Source organism: Hyla sarda, chromosome 4 (genome assembly GCF_029499605.1).
Source record: "Hyla sarda isolate aHylSar1 chromosome 4, aHylSar1.hap1, whole genome shotgun sequence".
Classification (NCBI taxonomy): domain Eukaryota; kingdom Metazoa; phylum Chordata; class Amphibia; order Anura; family Hylidae; genus Hyla; species Hyla sarda.
The window spans coordinates 21,439,310-21,459,397 of record NC_079192.1 but is presented as its reverse complement, the minus strand read 5'-3'; the positions used below and the strand labels follow the sequence as shown (position 1 = coordinate 21,459,397).

Sequence of the window (20,088 nt, the reverse complement as noted above, 5' to 3'; positions counted from 1 at the left end):
AATATATGTGACTATGGAAGCAAAGTAAGTCCAGAGACTGAAGGTTCCAAATTTTTAATTTAATTTTCTTTCTATTACTATTACATTTTTTTAATGTAATGTGTAGATAGAAAAATGTGGGGGGAGGGGAACACAATGCCGGCGCACCCTGTGCACAATTATCCGGTGGTGTGAAGAAGGTGCAATAGGTGAAAATATGCTCACCTTTATGTGTTGTGCTCCAGGCACAACACCATAGTTTGCCTTGTATGAAGGGTATGCTGAAGATCCCAGCCGCAGCCTGTGTCGATCCGTCCCCAGAGCCCTCGGACGGTGTGAGGCAATTGCTGACTCTCACGCGGTCCAAGCGTGAGAGTCAACAATTGCCTTTATTTGACCACATAGGGCTTTATTTGAAAAAATAGCGACAGCGCGTTTCGAGGGGACCTGCACCCCTCTTCCTCAGGTCCGTCCGGACCTGAGGAAGAGGGGAGCAGGTCCCCTCGAAACGCGTTGTCCCTATTTGGTCAAATAAAGCCTTTATTCTTTATTATTTTAAGTCCAGTTGTTGGTTAATCACCGTTCTCCACCAGCAAGTGCCACCTGAGTGTCTCCTTTTATCCCTCTTGCACGGACCGCGTGAGAGTCGACATTTTTTAATGACCTATATAGGGCAGAGTGGAAGGCCTTACTACTGTATGGGGCTAGTGTGTGGGGCTTTTTATAATATATAAAGGCAGTGTGTGGGCCTAACAACCATATAGGGGTTGTGTGGAGGGTCTAACTACTTTATGAAGGCAGTTATCTCATCTCCTGGACAGGGAATCATTTTTAAGCTCTGATCAACACATCTACAACACAGAAGAGAAAAGCCTGGGGGATAGTAAAACGCAGGCGCAAGATTTACAAGGTCTAAATGACAAAATCGAGATGAGCATCTTCTTATAATTATTGCCAGACATGTAAATAGCAGTTTTTTTTTGTAAATGTTTTTATTGTGTTTTATTTACCTTGTGCTGACATCAGAGGAGGTCACGTACTTCAGGGCTGGCGTTTAGCAGATTGTCAGATCTGTTGAAGCGCGTGAATCATGTGAAACGGCCATCATCTGATTGCAACAAGCGCTAAGCCTGCCAGTAACTATTGTGCACTTTTTGTATTGAAAATAAAGACTACAGTTTGAAGAATGCAATGGTGAGTGGCTACCTTCATATTTCTTCTACTTTCTACGCTGGATGTTTTATTGCAAGTGTATTAGAAGGTTTAGCACCACCAAAAGCAACCCCTGACCCCCAAGAGAATACACGGCAAGTGGAGATCACAAAAGTTAAGGTAGCAACAACACATCTACAACACACCTACAACACATCTATAACACATCTACAACAAATCAACAATACATCCACAACAAACACATCTACAGCAAACATATCTACAACAAACACATCTACCACACACCTACAACACATCAACAATACATCTACAACAAACACATCTACCACACACCTACAACACATCAACAATACATCTACAACAAACACATTTACAACAACACATCTACGACACACCTACAACACATCTATAACACATCTACAACACATCCACAACAAACACATCTACAGCAAACACATCTACAACAAACACATCTACCACACATCTACAACACATCAACAATACATCTACAACAAACACATCTACAACAAACACATCTACAACACATCTACAAGAAATACATCTTCCTTACATCTACCACACAGCTAAAACAAAATCCGTATAGCACATCAAGCATTGGTGGTTCAGTGGTAGAATTCTCGCCTGCCACGCGGAAGGCCCGGGTTCGATTCCCGGCCAATGCAGATGTTCTTTTCTTTTAAATTTTCTGGTAGTTTTATTTAGGAAATTACCTAAGAAACAGATGCGTTTATATGGATCACAATTAATTTGATGACAAAATCACAGACAATACAAAAATTCATTAAGAACAATTAAAATAATGATAAGGGACAGTCCAAAAATGGTAGTCCAGTAGACAAAAAACAATTTGCGGGGGCTAGGACCAAAAGATGGATATATAAAGTAACCAGATCAAATACTAATCTTCATATAAAACACAAGGAAAATAAATATGCAATCATCAAAGTGCATGAAGAGACTCCTTTGTTGGAGGCACATACAAAATAGTATGATAAAGTGCAATAATAGTACAAATTAGATAACACAGGTCTCCCTCTGAGTTACCAAAGGTAGGTACAAAGAGTAAAGTGCAGTCAATTAGAGAGAAAGTGCGTGACAAAATGTAGCAGAACACCTATAATAATACATGTAAAATACTGTATATAGGAGAGAACATATATAAGCATGGTAGCAAATACATGATACAACCTGGTGAGAAGGAACCTAGTCAGCCGCCGGACCCAACATTTCGCTTATCGCTTCAACCGGGGTGTGTTACACCCTGGTTGAAGTGTGACACTGCGGTTGAAGCGATAAGCGAAATGTTGGGTCCGGCGGCTGACTAGGTTCCTTCTCACCAGGTTGTATCATGTATTTGCTACCATGCTTATATATGTTGTCTCCTATATGCAGTATTTTACATGTATTATTATAGGTGTTCTGCTACATTTTGTCACGCACTTTCTCTCTAATTGACTGCACTTTACTCTTTGTACCTACCTTTGGTAACTCAGAGGGAGACCTGTGTTATCTAATTTGTACTATTATTGCACTTTATCATATTATTTTGTATGTGCCTCCAACAAAGGAGTCTCTTCGTGCACTTTGATGATTGCATATTTATGTTCCTGGCGTTTTATATGAAGATTAGTATTTGATATGGTTACTTTTATATACCCACCCTTTGGTCCTAGCCCCGCCAATTGTTTTTTGACCACTGGACTACCATTTTTGGACTGTCCCTTATCATGATTTTAATTGTTCCTAATGAATTTCTTTGTATTGTCTGTGATTTTGTCATCAAATAAATTGTGATCCATATAAACGCATCTGTTTCTTTGGTAATTTCCTAAATTAAACTACCAGAAAATTTAAAACAAATTAATCATCTGCATTGGCCGGGAATCGAACCCGGGCCTCCCGCGTGGCAGGCGAGAATTCTACCACTGAACCACCAATGCTTGATGTCCTATATGTGTTGTAGTCGGTGTAGGTGTGGTGAAGGTGTGTTTGTTGTAGATGTATTGTAAATGTGTTTGGTGTTGATGTGTTTGGTGTTGATGTGTTTTGTGTTGATGTGTGTGGTGTTGATGTGTTTGGTGTTGATGTGTGTGGTGTTGATGTGTTTGGTGTTGATGTGTGTGGTGTTGATGTGTTGTGTTGTTATTGTGTTGTTGATGTGCTGGTGATGTAATTGTGATTGGATGCAATTGGTTTTTGTCCACTGGACAACCATTTTTGGACTGTCCCTTATCATGATTTTAATTGTTCTTAATGAATTTATTTGTATTGTCTGGGATTTTGTCATAATACGATTTTGATCCATATAAACATATATATTTCTTTGGTAATTTGCTATAACTTAAGATTGGGTCAGTGACCCTTGGGGATCTCTCTTTGTGTCAGTTTTCTTTAGGATATTACGAATTGATACATAAATAAAGTGTAAGAAAAATATGTTGCAGGGGAGCCTGGGACCAAAACATGCCCTGAGGGCCACAGGACTCTAATACCTCTGAAGAGAAAGCATAGCCATACATCCAGCAGTGCAGCTATGTTAGCGTTTTACTGTCACCTGGACACACTTTTCAGACACACTTCCATTTGTTAAATGTATAATACAAGTTAGGGGACAACTTAAAAAAAAATGTTAGTTAGAAATTGCAAACATTTTTTTTTTTTTACAAAATTTCTTCAAATACTTAGATTTAAGAAGTATTAATTGTTCCTGAGGCCCCTGTTTTACATGACACATGACTATATGATCTTGTCTGGTCCATAGAGATGGTGTGTCAAGTGAGTCAGCCCAATGTCACATCTGGCAGGAGACCATGGCTGGAAAAACAATGGAAAAAACAAAACATTGATGAGATGTTGTCCCATAGACTTCTGGAGACTTCTCACCTTGTTTTCTCCTCCCCAACCGGTCACTTCCAGATCTCCTGCTGTAGTCTGGTCACTGCTCGATCTTCACCTAGGCACACTTCTCCGACACTCTTCTCTCCCCTGTGAAGTCCTTTTATCCTCATACCCTGAGGTCTATAGACATGTGGACATGGACAATCTACTGTTAATATCCCTAAAGGTTGGTTTCATTATAACCATCTAAGCCTGGACTGAGGGATCATGTCTGATGTGTTGTCTTAAAAAAGATTGCTGTGTGATACCCGTCTGATCATTTCTTCAATAGAGGATTATGGGAAACATTGCTTCAGGCCAATTCTATGGATTATTGTGGGTAATGGAAAAATATCTTACAATAACTCACATGTATTGCTACTAAACACATGACCACGTGAGGAAAAACACCAAGAATTTTTAATGTGAAAAACATCTTGAGATATCCCCTAACATTGTCTCCATAGGATAATGTACTTTTCCCTCCCTGAGGAAGGAAACCAGGATTTGCCAAAATGTGTCGGAGGTTGTTTGTCCATCTTTAAAGGGGTACTCCGGTGGAAAACTTTTTTTTTTTAAATCAACTGGTGCCAGAAAGTTAAACAAATTTGTAAATTACTTCTATTAAAAAAAATCTTAATCCTTCCAGTACTTATTAGCTGCTGAATACTACAGAGGAAATTATTTTCTTTTTGGAACATAGAGCTCTTTGCTGAATCACGAGCACAGTGCTCTCTGCTGACATCTCTGTCCATTTTAAGAACTGTCCAGACTAGGAGAAAATCCCCATTGCAAACATATGCTGCTCTGGACAGTTCCTAAAATGGACAGAGAAATCAGCAGAGAGCACTGTGCTCGTGATGTAAGCAGAGAGCTCTGTGTTCCAAAAAGAAAAGAGATTTCTCTGTCGTATTCAGCAGCTAATCCTGGAAGGATTAAGATTTTTTAATAGAAGTAATTTACAAATCTGTTTAACCTTCTGGCACCAGGTGATTTAAAAAAAAAAAGTTTTCCACTGGAGTACCCCTTTAACACCCATGTTCTTGTGGTGACATCATTCCTACTATTGTAGCAAGTTTGGTGGTTCATGCTACCGGCCGGAGTGTGCCAACCCTCCCAGGTCCCAGCACGGACACATTGAAAGTTTTGGCAGCTATTCCTTACACATCATCTTTGTGACAGGACATTCTGGACTTCTGTATAACTAGGGGTAACTTAGTTTTGATGAGTTTTGGATTTTTAATGTTCTGAATAAATAGAATGAGAGGAATCACAAAGTTGAAAAGACTTGAAATATAGCAGAATGTTTTCAGGAAGCCCCATACACACCATTTTATTGCCTGGCTATGCTCCTGAGATATCTTTGTAGATGGCATTGTTTTTCTTTAGGTAGACCTCCGGAGGACATGGTTTCATCAAAGTCTCCATAAAAGTGGTAGAGACACCAAATGGCTGGAGGAATCTTGGAGCTGGAGAAGTGTGTTGTGTCTTTCCCGAGGCCACACTTCACCACACAATAAAGAGGTGACACCGCCTCCATAATTTGAGGATCCTTGTTACTTTCACACAACACTGTGGGAAATACTCAACTCTCCATCTCCCAGACACAGGGTGTCCTCATTGGAGATGACATGTACTTGTTGGCTTTTTAAGGCACCACAATTAACATAATTCATATTATAGTGGAGAAAACTGACTCTTTAAAGGGGTATTCTGGGCAAAAACATTTTATCCCCTATCCAAAGGGGATAAGATGTCTGATCGCTGGAGGGGGGGGGGGGGGGGTTGGTGGGTTTGCTGCTGAGACCCCCTGTAGAATCTCCAGTTTGGAAAACCTCCGGGTTTCCGGGACTGGGGAAGTGACGTCACGCCACGCCCCCTCCATTCATGTCTATGGGAGATTCAGCACCCACATAGAATGCAGGGAGATCGCGGGGAGTCTCAGCAGTGCAACCCCCCCCCCGTGAGGGGATAAGATGTCTGATCGCGGGGGGGTGTAGCACTGCAGAGACCCCCCGCGATCTCCCTGCAGCACCCACATTCTATGTGGGTGCTGAATCTCCCATAGTGGGTGCTGCAGGGAGATCGCGGGGGGTCTCTGCAGTGCTACACCCCCCCGCGATCAGACATCTTATCCCCTCACGGGGGGGGGGGGGGGGGGGGTTGCACTGCTGAGACCCCCCGCGATCTCCCTGCATTCTATGCGGGTGCTGAATCTCCCATAGACATGAATGTAGGGGGCGTGGCGTGACATCACTTCCCCAGTCCCGGAAACCCGGAGGTTTCCCAAACTGGAGATTCAGCACCCGCATAGACGCGGGTGCAACAGGGAGATTGCAGGGGGTCTCAGCAGCGCCCCCCCCCCCCCCCCCCCCAGCGATCAGACATCTTATCCCTTCATTTGGATAGGGGATAAAATGTTTTTACCCGAAATACCCCTTTAAAGCTTACTCTTAAAATTGTGACATTGCTGATGTGGATTGTGAAGGAGAAAAATATAGTACAGAAAATGAAGGACCTAAATGACAAATGTAACTATTAGATCTTATAGATCTCAGAGATTATGGACCAGTTGGTGACAACTGAACATCTCTCATTGCATTGTAGTATATATATAAAGATATCTAGTCAAAATCCCAAAATCTCAGCTCCAGCCAGGTCATGGATCTTGAAAAAACTGCTTGATAAAGGCTACTGCTGCCGAAATGTTGCATTTGATATGGGGACAATAAAGTAATCCAGTTTTTCAAGATCCATAACCTGGCTGGTGCTGCGATTTCGGGATTTTGACTACATTGATTCTGGCTTGGCCACCTGGGTATTCATGGGCACAGAGGTCGACCCCCGGTACTGTCTCACACTCCCTCTTATATATCTATCTATATATCTCTATCCCTTCTATGAACTTTCCATCCAAGATCCCAACCTTGAAACCTGGAGACCTTTGATGTCCCCTCCGGAGGTGGTGCCTTTCCTTTTCCCTCGGTCACACTTTGTAGATGTACAGAGAGGTGATAGAAGAATGGAGAGGCGACAACAAGTTCACGGCATCAGCCATTTGTCTGTCCTCTATTGGGCCGACACACTTCTCTATTATCTAATAAAAGTCCTGGGAAAGGTTTTGTAGACTTTTCTTCATATTCTGTTAGATTCCGGTGACCTTGTGACCGATGCATTGTGTCACTATTTATACAGTGTTCATGTCTTGTATGGATTGTATCTTCCACTTATTCCGCATAGAGTGGAAGGTATAATACACTGCAGATATAATAAAAAATTATAAAACATTTAGTCCTTTTTTGGTAATAAGAACCATTTGTAATGATTCTCTTGTTGAACAGGTTATACTCTGTCCAGTTCCACACGCCAACATACATGATTATAATGGTTCTGCTCGCCTCCACGAGTCCTGAGTAACCAGATATTTCACAATTGAGCTCCCTATGGGGTCTGGGTTTTGTGTCTGAACGACGGACATCAGAGAGTGTAGCCGGGTATTGTAGATTTCATTATTCATCCTTCATTGCTGACTGGGACGTAACATTTTACTGGACAGAATATTCATCTCTTCTGTTCTTGGCCATAACTGAAATAGATTAAACAACCAGCATCATGTGGGAATATATGGGACTATGGAAGAAAAGTAAGTCCAGTGACTGGAGGTTTTGAATTTTAGGTTTTATAGTTTTTTTTCTATTACTACATTTTTTTTAATGACCTATATAGGGCAGTTTGGGGGCCTTACTACTATATGGAGGCAATGTGGATGGTCTAATTACTATATGGGAGTAGTGTGGGAGGACTAACTACTATATGGGGGAAGTGTGGGGGCAAAAAAAATATATGGGGCAGTGTGGGGGACCGAAACACTATTAGAGGCAGTGTGGGTAGCATAACTTTTTAATGTGGGCAATGTGGGGGCCTTACTACTGTATGGGGCAGTTAAAGGGGTTGTGCGCTGCCCTGCAGTTCGGAGCTCCACTTACAGCGTCCGGAAGTTCATTACTCTGTACGCTGTGTGTGGGCTTCCGAGTTCGCAGCCGCCGGGCGTGACGTCACGCCCGGCCCCTCGCGACGTCTCGCCCGCCCCCTCGTGAAGTCTTGCCAGCCCCCTCAATGAAATTCACGCCCCCTTCCCATAGACTTTGGTAGAGGGGACAGGCGTGACGTCACAAGGGGGCGGGCGAGACGTCGCAACGTCGAACGCGGATGCCCGCACACAGCGTTCGGAGTGATGAACTTCCGGATGCTCTGAGTGGAGCTCCGAACTGCAGGGCAGCGCACAACCCCTTTAATCACTCCCCTGTGAACAGGCAGTTACTTTTCATATTGGATTTAGCTCCTTCACAAAGATTACCTTTTTTTTTCACAGCAAGCATTGGTGGTTCGGTGGTAGAAGTCTTGCCTGCCACACAAGAGGCCTGGGGTTGATTCCTGGCCAATGCAGATCAGTTTTGTTTTAAATGTTTTGAGTTTTATTTAGGAGAATTTACAAACTGATACACAAAGAAAGTGTAAGGCCCCTTTCACACTACCGGTATTTTCCTGCATTCTGACACCTGTTATTCAGCAACAACTGGTCACGAAAAAATGGATGAAATAACTGAATACAATGGATGATAACATGGTAAAAATATCCCTTTGACATGAATGGGATTTTTTGACGGCCGTTTTATAGACTTTCTGACGGGAGTTCATGACGGAGGTTTTTACAAGAGGACAATGGGAGTGTAAAAGGGGCCTAAGAAGAATAAGGACCAGATTAATGTTGTTTTGAGGGAGCCCGGTTGCAAAACTTTTGTCCCAAAGACTTCTGGAAACTTGTCACCTTGTCTTCTCCTCCCCAACAGGTCACTTCCAGATCTCCTGCTGCTCAGAAGTGTGACCTGGTCCCTGTGGGATCATCCCCTAGACACACTTCCCCGACACTCTTTTCGCCCCTGTAAAGTCCTTTTATCCTCACACCCTGAGGTCTTCTATAGACATGTGGACATGGACAATCTGCTGCTTATATCCCTGAGGGTTGGTTTCATTATAAACCTGGACTAAGGGATAATTTCCAATGTATTGTCTAAAAAAACATTGGTATGTTATACCGGTCCGATAACTTCTTCAATAGAGGATTAGGGGAAACATTGTTGCAGGCCAGATACCATAACTCACATGTATTACTACTGATCAAGTGACCACGTTAGGAAAAACATCAAGAATTTTTAATGTGAAAAAAAATTCTTGAGATATCCCCCAACATTGTCTCCATAGGATAATGTACTTCTCCCTCCCTGAGGAAGAAAACTTTTATTTGTCAAAATGCGTCGGAGGTTGTTTGTCCATCTTCAGCATATATGTTCTTGTAGTGACGTCATTCCAACTATGGCCGTAAGTTTGGTGGTTCATGCTACCGGCGGAGTGTGCCAACACTCTCTCAGGTCCCAGCATGGACACTTTGAAAGCTTTCGCAGGCCCTCCTTATATATCATCTATGTGACATGACAATCTGACTTGTGCTTAACTAAGGGTAACTTTGGTTTGCCATCTACTTACTCACCGGTAGATCACTATGAGACTACAGAGATCACTGGTTTCAACCTGGGACCTTTCAGATGTTGCAAAACTTCAACTCCCAGCATGCCCAGACAGCCATTGGCTGTCCGGGCATACTGGGAGTTGAAGTTTTGCAACATCTGGAGGGCCACAGTTGGAAACCATTGACATAGATGGAACTGGGACCAATACAGCAGCTGAGGACCATCTCCATTAAATCACATGCTCTGTTCATTTGAAGGACAATTGACCTCTGTTCTCAGGATCGGTGGTCATCCTAGTGGTTGGATCACACTGACCTGCAATTTATCCCCTCACCTGTGGACAGGGACCAAATTTCAATCTTTGAACGATCCACCTAGAAAAACCCTAGACTTTTCATATCAAGCATTGGTGGTTCAGTGGTAGAATTCTCGCCTGCCACGCGGGAGGCCCGGGTTCGATTCCCGGCCAATGCAGATGATTTTTTTTTCCCCCATTTTTTTTTTTTTTTTATGTTTTGAGTTTTCATAGGAGACTTCACACACTGATACATAAAGAAAGTGTAAGAAGAATATGGACCAGATTAATGTCCAAAACTTTCCCTGAGGCCCACAGGAGTCTAGATACAACTGTGAAGAGAAACTACAGACCTCCAGCCGTACACCCAGCAATATGGGCATGTTACGGTTTTATTGTCTCTTGGACACACTTATATTTGTTAAATGATTTTACTAGCTAGGAAATAATTTTTTTAAATGTTAATTAAAAATTGTAAAAAAATTATTTAAAAAAATAGCTAGTTCCTTTTTTTAAAATCTAAGTTTTATGGAGAAGGCTACTTCAACTGATGTATAAAGAAAGTGGAAGAAGAATAAGGATATGTGTTATGTTCTTCTGCTACTTTGCCAAGAATTAACTCATATAAAACTTTAAAGTGGACCTGTCAGCAGAATATAAGGGTATAAAGTAAGGGCATGACTGCATTGGGCTTTTGAACCCGAATCAGTACATACCTTTTATTATTTAATCGACCCCTCCAGTCCCCGAGATATCACATATGCATGGACTTTGGAGCCCAATGGGAGTTTCCAGTGGACTGCTAGTAGCAGCTTGCAGAACTAGGACCTATAAAACTGAAAATTCGCATCTGAAGGTCCATAGTCTTAAAGGGGTTATCCACCATAAGGGGATTTTAGTACTTACCTGGCAGACAGTATAGGACATGCTTAGGAAGGATCTGTGCTTGTCGTTGAGCTAAATGTCTGTGTTATGAGATTACCATAACGCTTCTGTTTTCTTTTTGTGAAATGGCAATTTCCTGTTGGTGTTCACTCCCTTCTAAAACAAGTCCCAGAATTCTTTCACTTTTTTCCCTCCCACACATCAGCCACCCCATCAATTGAAGCACACCTGAGCTCCCTACCATGCGGTGCTGTGAACAATATACCAGTGTTTTCTATGCAGGGTGCCTCCAGCGGTTGCAAAGCCAGAATAATCTCCTTCCCACCCAGCAGTTGCTCCACCCAGTGAACCAGACAGGCTCCTTTGAACACCTGACTAGTGATGTAATGTCTCGGACCGCACTGCAAGCAGGAAATACCATTTGTTTTAAATGGTGTTTTAAATGGTGTGAAGTTTTGCAACATCTGGAGGGCCACTGTTTGAAACCAGTGGCATAGATGGAACTGGGACCAATACAGCAGCTGAGGACCATCTCCATCAAATCACATGGTCTGTTCGTTTGAGGGACAATTGACCTCTGTTCTCAGGATCAGTGGTCATCCTAGTGGTTGGACCCCACTGACCTGCAATGTCTCCCCTCACCTGTGAACAGGGCACATGGTGCAATCTTTAAACAATCCCTCTGCAAAAACACATCTATTTTCATGTCAAGCATTGGTGGTTCAGTGGTAGAATTCTCGCCTGCCACGCGGGAGGCCCGGGTTCGATTCCCGGCCAATGCAGATTAATTCTTTTTCCCCATTGTTTTTTTTAAATGGTGTAAGTTTTATTTTGGAGACTTCACAAACTGATACATAAAGTAAGTGTATGAATAATATGGATCAGATTAATATTGTTTTGGGGGAGCCTGAGTCCAAAACTTTCCCTGGGGCCCACAGGAATCTAGATTCACCTTTGAAGAGAAAATACAGACCTCTAGCCGTACACCCAGCAGTATGGGTACATTACAGTTTTAGTGTCTCTTGGACACACTTTCCAGACACACTTATATTTGTTAAATGAACCTTTAAGGATCGGTGATCTTCCGAGTGAAACCAGTGACATGGATGGAACTGGGACCAATACAGCAGCTGAGGACCATCTCCATTAAATCACATGTTCGTTTGAGGGATAATTGACCTCTGTTCTCAGGATCGGGGGTCATCCTAGTGGTTGGACCCCACTGACCTGCAATTTATCCCCTCACCTGTGAACAGGGAACAATCCTGAGACGACAGTCATTTTGTAGGCTTTAAAAAAAAAACATTAGGGCAAAGATCACCTAAGAATTTAGTGACCACCATGAAACATGTTCTTAAAAAATAACTTACACCACAATTATTATTATGGCCTGGATATCTGTGCGCTCTGAATCAAGCACATTGATGCATTTCAGGTGGACCTCTGGAGGCCATGGTGATATCAAAACCATATTTAACATTTTTAAAGGGGTACTCTGTCCGGAAACGGAAGCTTGGAGCTTCCGTGTTCGTGATGTCATGCCGCACCCCCTCCATTCATGTCTATGGGAGGAGGCTTGACAACTACTACTTAGCTGTCACGCCTCCTCCCATAGACATAAATGGAGGGGGCGTGGCAGTTGTAGTCGCGAGTCATCCGTCACGGAGAGGAGTTTGCTCCGTGCACGGAGGACTAGGGTGCCACGCCAGAGATCAGACATCTTATCCCCTATCCTTTGGAGAGTTGATAAGATGTTTTTAATGGAGTGCCCCTTTAAAGACACCAAAAGGATGGAGGACTCTTGAACCTCAAGAAGTGTATCTTTCCCATGTCCTCACTTCAAAATGGAAGTCTTGTCACCTTGCCTTCCCCTCCCCGACCGGTCACTCTCAGATCTCCTGCTGGCCTGGTCCCTGCTGGATCATCACCTAGACACACTTCCCCGACACACTTCCCTCCCCTGTAAAGTCCTTTTATCTTCTTGCCCAGAGGTCTTCTATGGACACAAAAAAAAAAAAAAAAGAAAAAAAGCTGTAATAATGTTAAGATAAACCCTCACAATGTTTTCTTGAACGCTTATGAGAAAATGTGCAGAGGGCCCAACACCATAATGGGCACACGACTGGCAATGGAAGTCAAGACAGTAGTCAGCTGCAGCGGCGTCCTCTCGAGGTCTGTCAGGATCCTTGGTTTAGACCAGGCATAGGCAACCTTCGGCACTGCAGATGTTTTGGACTACATCTCCCAGTCCTATGCCTGGTTTAGACAATGCACTTAAACGGGATCGACAAACGCTTGACAAATGGACGATACCAATTGGCGCTCGTTCAAAGGCTTGTTATGAATCTGACCATAGTTTATTAAAAGAGCTTGGGTGATCATTCAGTTGTCATTACAGATCATACAAAAAAATTACAATCATACATAGTATGACCATAGATCTTGATAAAAAAAAAGCTATGTAGTTTATTCCATACACGCAACATTGGGTTTCAAACCTGGTCCGGATTCTTCATCCATTCTTCTTCCTTTTGGAGTAACCTCTTAGGAACATTAAAGGGGTATTCCAGGAAAAAACTTTTTGTTTTAGATCAACTGGCTCCAGAAAGTTAAACAGTTTTGTAAATTAGTTCTATTAAAAAATCTTAATCCTTCCAATAATTATCAGCTGCTGAAGTTGAGTTGTTCTTTTCTGTCTGGCAACTATGATCTCTGCTGACATCTCTGCTTGTCTCGGGAACTGTGCAGGGCAAAAGAGGTTTGCTATGGGGATTGGCTTTTACTCTGGACAGTTCCCGAGACACGTGTCATCAGAGAGCACTTAGACAGAAAAGAACAACTCAACTTCAGCAGCTCATAAGTACTGAAAGGATTAATAATTTTTAATAGAAGTAATTTACAAATGTGTTTAATTTTCTGGAGCCAGTATTCTTGTACTAATCTGTGTGCCTATTGCACTACAGTATATCATATATTGACAAGGTGTCAAAAGTTGGTCGGTTGGAAAGTAACCTTCTCCGATGGCAGGTTGAAGAGGGACCATATCCCCTGCCTGGGAAAGGTGGACTTGTGAGACGTGACTATAGAGTCCTACCGTACTGTCCTTGTCATTGCTGACTGGCATCATTCCCATGAACATTTAGGTGGCCTTTCTTACCGAATAGATTACTATAATAAAAGAAACACTACAGTAAGTCTGAAATTTATAACCATCTATATAATGTGAGGCAAAGGGAATCAAATAAGTTTTCGAACTTTGGGCAACTTGGGTCCTTATCGGCCTGGTCAAAATATCTGTCAGGGTCTTCCTACGGTCTGAAATGATCCTTGCTTTAATGTATTGGTCCAAACAAACTAAACCCATGGTGGTCCTCTAGTGTTCAGTAGGTCAGCGTACTTTCCTATACTCATCAGCTAAACCCTGTGGTCTTCTTTTTACTACTATTTTAGGCCAATATAGGCTAAAACTTCTTTTTTTCCTGCCATGCATGTGCCTTGTGTTTTCCCATAAACAACTCAGCAGGAGGAGGCTGTCCCAGTAAATGGCCATTCCTTGCATGTTGTAGATGTGATATATCGAGAGCTCATCTACATAGTAATGGAACATTCATTGGATGTTTTGGGTAAACAGACTGAGCAGGAAAGACCATTTAGGATAACAGGTGAGAATGTTCCTGTAAATGAATGGAAATATAATTCACTAACTGGATTTGGTGGATGGTGGTGGCATTGTTTTCTGGCATTCATAGAGCAAATGGCCCCAAAAAGTAAAATCTTGGATAGTGGTCAGTAAAATGTACGGGACTTCAACACAGTCACTCCAGGGGTAATGGAAGGCTTCAATTTCGAGCTCCATCATGAAGACGTAGAGATGCCTTCAGCATTTGGAGTTCCTTAAGCCACCTGCAGAAATATTTGTAGGGGTCACCTATTTTAATAATTCCCAAATAACCTAGTGATAAATTATTGGCTTCTAAGGCCGTTACAAATGTGGTTGTCTTCTGCTGGACATTTGGGGTTCATTATTGTATCAGAGCATGGTCCTATTGGAGGATCCTCTAGTATGGGTCATTGGAGGATCCTCTGGTACAGGGTCATTGGAGGATCCTCTGGTATGGGGTCATTGGAGGATCCTCTGGTATGGAATCAATGGAGGATCCTCTGGTACAGGGTCATTGGAGGATCCTCTGGTACGGGGTCATTGGAGGATCCTCTGGTATAGGGTCATTGGAGGATTCTCTGATGTGGGGTCATTGGAGGATCCTCTGGTACAGGGTCATTGGAGGATCCTCTGGTATAGGGTCATTGGAGGATTCTCTGATAGGGGGTCATCGGAGGATCCTTTGGTATGGGGTCATTGGAGGATCCTCTGGTACAGGGTCATTGGAGGATCCTCTGGTATAGGGTCATTGGAGGATTCTCTGATAGGGGGTCATCGGAGGATCCTTTGGTATGGGGTCATTGGAGGATCCTCTGGTACGGGGTCATTGGAGAATCCTCTGGTACAGGGTCATTGGAGGATTCTCTGATACGGGGTCATCGAAGGATCCTCTGGTACGGGGTCATTGGAGGATCATCTGGTACTGGGTAATTTGAGGATCCTCTGGTATTGGAGGATCCTTTGGTCCTGGGCCATTTTGACCCTGACCTTCTGTAATGAAAGATGCCACATATATTTTCAGAAGATTATTGTGTAGATACAAAGGGAGTCATTATTTCAATTCAAGTTGAGAATGACGTCAATGTTTCCCGCGGCTCAGTGAGTAGAACCATTCCCCTTACCAATGTTTTTACAGATATTCAGTTTATTCTGTTCTTGTTTTCCCTCATACTACCCAGAATGAGGGATCTTTTGGGTCACTTGCCTTCTTTATTTGGTCACAAGCTGAATGTAAGCAAGATGAATTTAGGATTTTCGACATTTTGGATACAGAGAAAATCAGAAGAAGCCAAAGAGTTGAGAAAACTTCAAATGTGATAAAAAAAAACCCATTGTATACCACAATATATATTAAGGCCTGGATATCTATGTACTCAAGGACATTGATGCATTTCAGGTAGACCTCTGGAGGCCATGGTGACATCAAAGTCTCATTAACAGTGTTAATGACACCAAAAGGCTGGAGGACTCTTGAAGCTCGAGAAGTGTGTCTTTCCCAAGGCCACACTTAAAAATGCAATAAAGAGGCGACACCATCGCCATAATTTAAGCTTCCTTGTTACTTTCACACAACACTGTGGGAAATCCTCAGCTCTCAATCTCCCGGGTTTCCACATTGGAGATGGCATGTACTGGTTGGCTACTTTACACCATGACAAATATGACCTTGTGGAGAACAGTTTTATTTTTTTTTAATTTACATTATTTCTTTTTTAGGTAATATGGAAGAATTTGTTTTATTAGCATGCTCTTTCCTTGGACTAGTTATGAAGCCTTGACAATGATCATTCGAATGATATGGTGGTTTGTGCTGTAACTGTAAAGAATACGGTGTTGCAAAAATTGCCAATCTAATAAGAATGAAAATAGTAATAATAATAATAATCATAATAAGCATATTAATCAACTCTTGAATCCTTATTCTACATATTTACAAGAAATCATGTCCAGTTGGTGTCAAAAACTTCACATCTGTGTGACGAACTTCTCTCTTAGTTTTAATATATATATATATATATATATATATATATATATATATATATATCTACACACACACATGTCTATGGATAGAACCTCTTCTTAAAATTATAAATTAATAAGTATCCTCTGAACCTGTGGTTTTCCATTGTCCCCTCCTGATATGTTGCCTCTCCTTTTGTCTTGGTCACACTTGGTGGATGTATGGAGAGGTGACAGAGGAATGGAGAGGTTAAGACAAAATCACTGCTTCTGCCATTTGTCCCTCCTGCTGCTCGGACACACTCCGCAAATATCCAGTAAAAAGTCCTGGGAAAAGTTTTGTAGACTTTTCTTTATATTACGTTAGATTCCGGTTACCTTAAAGGATTACTCTATCCCTAGACATCTTATTCCCTATCCAAAGGATAGGGAATAAGATGTTTGATTGTGGGGGTCCCGCTGATGGGGACCCCCGCAATCTCCCTGCTGAACCCAGCATTCGTTTAGAGCATCGGGTGCAGCTTTGAAGGCGTGAAGTCACGGTTGCACCCCGATAAGGACGTCACGTCCACGCCCCCTCAATACAAGTCTATGGGAGGGGGCGTGACGGCCGTCACGCCGCCTCCCATAGACTTGCATTGAGGGGACATGGCCGTGACTTCACGAGCGGGGCATGACCGTGCCCTGCCCTGCATCCCATCAGTCATCCGGTACGGAGCAAAGTTCACTCCGTGCACCAGATTTCTATGGTGCCACAGCCAAGATCGCGGGGAAACTCCCATCAGACATCTTATCCCCTATCCTTTGGATAGGGGAGAAAATGTCTAGGGGTGGAGTACCTCTTTATGACCGGTGTAGAGTCCCGTTCTATGTAGTGTTTTGATCTTTTATATTTTGTATCTTTTACTTATGGAGAACTTACATTTTTACAGTGAATATAGGTATAATAAATGTAGAGCTCTTCTACAAAGACTGACCATTTCCAACGATTCTCCTCATAGATGATAGAAATATGGCTGCTTCTTCTTGTCCAGCTTGTGAGCAGAAGTCTTGGAGATCAGATGTTTCTACAGAACCATAGAACACCAAATTCACCGAAGAACCCTGCACAAAGAAATAGGAGGGGGAGGGGGGGGGGGTAGGTGGTCTTACGTAATTAATACGCCTATTTTACAGTCATCTAAGAGTTTTTATAGTCAGAAGTTAATAATTTCATCCTATATTCTTCATGGTTGACTAAAACATGTTTGATAGGACAGAATATTCTACTCTTGGCTTAAACTATCTTTTCATGGATACAAATGACTGAAGGTTTAGATTATTTCATCTCAGTTTTATTCTATTATACAGTATATAGGAAATCTCGCCACTCTTGTATCACTACAAAATCTTTCCTGTTTATTCAAACATCTTCTGTATTGTAGCGACACACAGGACGCGTTTCAGCCACAAGCCGTTATCAACCATTTCGCTCACAAGTTGATGATGCACAGTATAATATATAGGAAGCCTGCCCCATCCGGTAGAATACTTAATTAGTCCCAGTTCCAGTGTTAGTTAAACTGCCACTAGAACTGGGACTAATTAAGTAGTCTACCGGATGGGGCAGGCTTCCTATATATTATACTGTGTATCAACTTGTGAGTGTAACGGTCGATAATGGTTTTTGGCCGAAACGGGTCCTGTGTGTCGCTACAATACAGAAGATATGTAAATAAACATGAAAGATTTTGCAGAGATAGGTGAGTGCCGAGACTTCTTCCTATATATTGCACTTGTTCTTGATCTCTGAGCACCACTCTATGCACCATGAGTGCTGACTCCATCTGATTTATTGTATACTACTATTACTACTACTACTAATAATAATAAAAATTATAACTATTGTCATTATTATTATGTTCATTTAATAAATGAGTCAATTCGATATTAGGTTCATTCCACATAAAAGAAACCCCCCCATCTGTGACTGCAGCCCCCCCCCCCCCCCAGTGCTGCTACATTACAGCCCAGTCATCACCTGGACAGATTTCTGTTTTGTTTTTTTGTCTTTTCTTGTTGTTTTGTGTTCTTTTGTATCCTATATACAATAATATAACTACTATAATACTGCTACTATGTACAAGAATATAACTACTATAATACTGCCCCTATATACAAGAATATAACTACTATAATACTGCTCCTATATACAAGAATATAAATACTATAATACTGCTCCTATATACAAGAATATAACTACTATAATACTGCTTCTATATACAAGAATATAACTACTATAATACTGCCCCTATATACCAGAATATAACTACTATAATACTGCTCCTATATACAAGAATATAAATACTATAATACTGCCCTCTATATACAAGAATATAACTACTATAATACTGCTCCTATATACAAGAATATAACTACTATAATACTGCTCCTATATACAAGAATATAACTACTATAATATTGCTCCTATATACAAGAATATAACTACTATAATACTGCTCCTATATACAAGAATATAACTACTATAATACTGCTCCTATATACAAGAATATAACTACTATAATACTGCTCCTATATACAAGATTATAACTACTATAATACTGCTCCTATATACAAGAATATAACTACTATAATACTGCCTCCTATATACAAGAATATAACTACTATAATACTGCTCCTATATACAAGAATATAACTACTATAATACTGCTCATATATACAAGAATATAACTACTATAATACTGCTCCTATATACAAGAATATAACTACTATAATACTGCCACCTATATACAAGAATATAACTACTATAATACTGCCTCCTATATACAAGAATATAACTACTATAATACTGCTCCTATATACAAGAATATAACTACTATAATACTGCTCCTATATACAAGAATATAACTACTATAATACTGCTCCTATATACAAGAATATAACTACTATAATACTGCTCCTATATACAAGAATATAACTACTATAATACTGCTCCTATATACAAGAATATAACTACTATAATACTGCTCCTATATACAAGAATATAACTACTATAATACTGCCTTCTATATACAAGAATATAACTACTATAATACTGCTCCTATATACAAGAATATAACTACTATAATATTGCTCCTATATACAAGAATATAACTACTATAATACTGCTCCTATATACAAGAATATAACTACTATAATACTGCTCCTATATACAAGGATATAACTACTGTAATACTGCCCATAAGTACAATAATATAACTACTATAATACTGCTCCTATATACAAGAATATAACTACTATAATACTGCTCCTATATACAAGGATATAACTACTATAATACTGCTCCTATATACAAGGATATATCTACTATAATACTGCTTCCTATGTACAAGAATATAACTACTATAATACATCTTCTATATACAAGAATATAACTACTATAATACTGCTCCTATATACAGGAATATGACTACTATAATACTGTCTCCTATATACAAGAATATAACTACTATAATACTGCTCCTATATACAAGAATATAACTACTATAATACTGCTCCTATATACAAGAATGTAACTACTAATACTGCTCCTATAAGAAGAAAACTTCAATAATATTGCAGCCTATGTGCAATGAGAAAACTACTATAATACCGCCTCCTATGCAAATATATATTGCAACTTTTGCAGTGCTTTAATGTATATAGCTGCT

The 20,088-nt window shown here is 41.0% G+C and overlaps 4 non-coding genes across 4 annotated transcripts; 3 read left to right on the top strand and 1 right to left on the bottom strand.

Annotated features, from left to right (window-relative positions):
- The first annotated feature begins 1,764 nt into the window (after nt 1-1,764).
- TRNAG-GCC (transfer RNA glycine (anticodon GCC)) lies at nt 1,765-1,835 on the top strand. The gene has a single exon. It is a non-coding gene; the product is annotated as a tRNA-Gly (tRNA).
- Nucleotides 1,836-3,042: 1,207 nt separating this feature from the next.
- Nucleotides 3,043-3,113, bottom strand: TRNAG-GCC (transfer RNA glycine (anticodon GCC)). The gene has a single exon. It is a non-coding gene; the product is annotated as a tRNA-Gly (tRNA).
- A 6,868-nt stretch (nt 3,114-9,981) lies between these two features.
- TRNAG-GCC (transfer RNA glycine (anticodon GCC)) lies at nt 9,982-10,052 on the top strand. The gene has a single exon. It is a non-coding gene; the product is annotated as a tRNA-Gly (tRNA).
- Nucleotides 10,053-11,469: 1,417 nt separating this feature from the next.
- TRNAG-GCC (transfer RNA glycine (anticodon GCC)) lies at nt 11,470-11,540 on the top strand. Its single transcript has one exon. It is a non-coding gene; the product is annotated as a tRNA-Gly (tRNA).
- Nucleotides 11,541-20,088: the final 8,548 nt, after the last annotated feature.